General features: G+C 34.4%; 1 long non-coding RNA gene across 1 annotated transcript; it reads left to right on the top strand.

Moving 5' to 3' along the window:
• The first annotated feature begins 2,377 nt into the window (after window positions 1–2,377).
• On the top strand, window positions 2,378–3,374 carry LOC128290429 (uncharacterized). Its single transcript, XR_008280277.1, has 2 exons — window positions 2,378–2,413; window positions 3,234–3,374. It is a non-coding gene; the product is annotated as an uncharacterized LOC128290429 (long non-coding RNA).
• Window positions 3,375–3,595: the final 221 nt, after the last annotated feature.

Raw genomic sequence — 3,595 nt, 5'->3', positions numbered from 1 at the left:
GTGTTGGATGAAAGCATTGGTAGTCCTGGCTGGTTTATAATTTATATTGCTCTATTTCATCGGGTATTCTATTTCATTTCGTCGATAAGAATTGATGAGAGAATACGATGATATTATGATTCTGCTTTCTTCTACTTGATGCTTCATCCGATATATATGTATGGGAAGATATATTGTTCTTGTTATATTTGATTTCAGTGGGATTAAATGATGTTTTCTTCGGACTTTCTTTCTTTGAAGAATTATCGGGTATTCGTATTTTCTCTATGAGTTTGGTTTTCGATTCTCGGCATAGTATCGTATCTTGGGTTTCTTTATCCTGGATCTCTTTATTCTGGATTTCTTTATTCCGGGTTTCTCTATCTTGGATTTCTTTATTCGGTTTTCTTGTTATCTTTGTTCCATAATTTGTCAATTACGACTCATGTTCGAAGTGGGTTCTTCAGCTCGTGATAATCATGTCAAATATGACTATACTTTCTAATTTGATCTTGGTAATGTGGTAATTTTAGTATTGGGATTTTTTCTAATTTCTATGTAAGGATTGGACATCAGTAAAGGCATAAGTGATAAAAGCGCGAGTTTCAGTCGGTATGGTGAATTATCTATTTGAAAGATTTCATGTGACAGTTATTTCAGGATTATTTTTCCTAAGTCTGATAATAGAATTTCATTTTGTACGGATAAAAGAGTAAATAGTTTGAACGAGAAGTGTATATTTATTAGAAAGAGTTGGATATTAGTTTAAGTCACTATGAATGATAAGGTTTCCATCTTGTGAAAGCTAAAAAGTTTATTACATGTTGACAGAGTTCGGATAGATGAGAATATTGGTAACCGAAGCTTCTGAACTAGACTAGTCTACATTGAGCAAAGACTTCCTGACTTTTAGTAATGTATTGTTGTATGAATTGTGATGTGTTTCAAGACAGTGAGGTAATGTGATAGTTTAGAGCATCTGATGTTACATAAAATCGGAGTTGTTAAAGAGGTTAAAGCCGAACATTGGGATCTATCAAAATTATCCTTGTCAGTGTTGATATTGGGATGGAAATGAGAAGGATTATTCTTGAGGCCATGTCAGAAATATTTCCATGGCGGAAAAAGGAAAATGTGATGTATCCTATTGTTAAATGTTTGGCGAGATCTATAAATCAAATATGTCTTGAGTGAATTCCTACTCATCAGATTCATGGAATTTCAGGTCTCTTTGATTGTTGGATTTCTTGGAATTCCGGTCTCCATTAAATCAAGTTGAGATCTGGGTTTTATGTCATGATATCATGGGAAACTGAGAAGGGTTGAAAATTTAAGAACAGTTGAGAGTTGAGACTGTAAGCTTTTAGATCATATGAGAAATTAAAGAGATGTATTGGAGGTACAGCCTAAGTGAAAGTTCTTCGGCACCGAATATGAGATTAAAAGTGAAGACCACTTTTCTGGTAAGATTTTCGGGGACGAAAATCCCTAAAGGGGGGGAGAGTTGTAATATCCTAATTTTGGGCCTACTCGGAATAGTGGTTTCGTGACCACAAAATCCAAGATAGAAATAATTATTTTATGATTATTTTGAGGTCTATTTGTAAAACTTGCATTCTAGAAGTTTCTAGTATGAAATTGTTTTGAAATATTAATTAGGAGGTCTTAAATAGAAATTTTACCAATTTCTAAGTCTATGGACAAAAATTGGACATGGATGGAATTTTTGGAAAGTTTAGTAGTAAGGGCATTTTGGTCATTTAGGGGTAAAATGAATTAAAATACAAAATTAAAAGCCAATTTTGCTCATCTTCAACCCCATGGCCGAATATAGCAAGGAGAAACCATGGATAGGGTTTTTCAAGCTTCCAATCTCGATTGTAACTCCATTCCAGCCCCGTTTTTCAAGTTCTTTACGTTTTTGGAGTCCCGGTAGCTCGATTAAGCTTATGCTAGCAATAATTTAACCTAGGGTTTATATTTGGAAAAATACCCATAGGTGAAATTTGTGTATTTTGGTGTTTTATGATAGAATATAAGGTTTTAAATTATGTTAGACAACTTGTGGTACTCGGTTTTAAGCGAAAACTAGCAAAAGGGCTTAATCGGTAAAAATACCTAATAGTCATAAGTACATGTTAGAGTGAGAATTTGTTGTTGCCATGGAAGGGAAAAATGATCAGCATGTCATAAAACATAAGAAAATAGGCTGAAGTTTAATTTACGAGCTTTGGGGAAAAAGTGTAAATATGCAAAAGTTTAGGGGCAAAACTATAATTTTGCCAAAATATGATTTTGGGTCAATTTGAATAATGTGAGTCCTAATTAGACTATATTTTAAATGATAGAGCAAGGAAAACTAAAATTCGGGCTAAAATGGGGAAAATACCAAGTTGTGGACGAAATGGTAAAAGTAGCCATTTTCGCATACGAGGTAAGTTCATGTGTAAATGTAGTAACATAATTGTCATTTTAAGCAATTTAATGTTGTTTATATGATATGATGCTGATTATTATCATGAAATATTATTCTTTGTGGTTACTTTTGAATAAAATGCAAATTATGTGTATTAATCGTTAAATATAAAGTACTACCGAGTATTGGTTTCGGTATTTTACGGAAGATGGCAAGGAGATGTGTTCGAGGAAAATCCCGTTTGAACCTTAGGAATAGATTAGGATACAAGTGACATGTCACTAGGATGGTCGAGCATCCGAGCTCGTTGAGTTGAGTCCGAGTTCACTTATGGATGCGAATGTTCGAACTCGTTGAGTTGAGTCCGAGTTCGTGAAATGTAACTAGGCATCCGAACTCGTTGAGTTGAGTCCAAGTTAACCTATGGATGCGAACACCCGAGCTCGTTGAGTTGAGTCTGAGTTCGCTTATGGGCGGGTTACATAGTAGCTTGGCTACATATGTGGCACTTATGTGCAAACTTTCCATGTATCCGAATTATATTCCGATGTGTTCAACGGGTAAAGTTTTACTCAAATGGAGGAATACTCAAGATGAAAGGGACATATTGGTAAGTGTTGTGAAACGAATACTTTGAACAGGTATGTACTTAACCCTTGGGTTGAAAACTCAACATAACAACAATATGATAAGATGGTAAATGAAAATGTGATATGAATGTCTCGGTGATGAGTATGCAAATGATATTTTATGTTTGCTTATATAGTTGTGTTACTTGCTATTTGCATGTGAACTTACTAAGCATTTATGCTTACTCCCTCCTTTTCATTCCTTGTAGTTTTGACAAGCCAGCTCGAAAATCGGAAACGGTCGGAGGCACGCTCACACTATCCGTATACCATCTTGGCATAATGGCTTGTATATTTTGAGTATGGCATGTATAGCATTATAATCATTTTGTGTATATGGTCTTATGATATGGTTATTGAGTGGTATGGAAATGCTTGGTAATGATTAGCCATTGGAATGGCTAATCATGATCATATTTGGTGTTATGTATGCTAAATTGCTAGCTAATCCATGGAAACTATGAAATAGGTAAAATTTACCGTAAAATAGATTCAGACAGCAGCAGTGATGTGAGTTTGAAAAATCACTAAAAATAGTAGAGATACAATTAGATGATGAATAATATATGGA

Source organism: Gossypium arboreum, chromosome 3 (genome assembly GCF_025698485.1).
Source record: "Gossypium arboreum isolate Shixiya-1 chromosome 3, ASM2569848v2, whole genome shotgun sequence".
NCBI classification, from domain to species: Eukaryota; Viridiplantae; Streptophyta; class Magnoliopsida; order Malvales; family Malvaceae; genus Gossypium; species Gossypium arboreum.
Note: the sequence above shows the minus strand (reverse complement) of the source record. Positions and strands in the feature narration are given on the sequence as shown.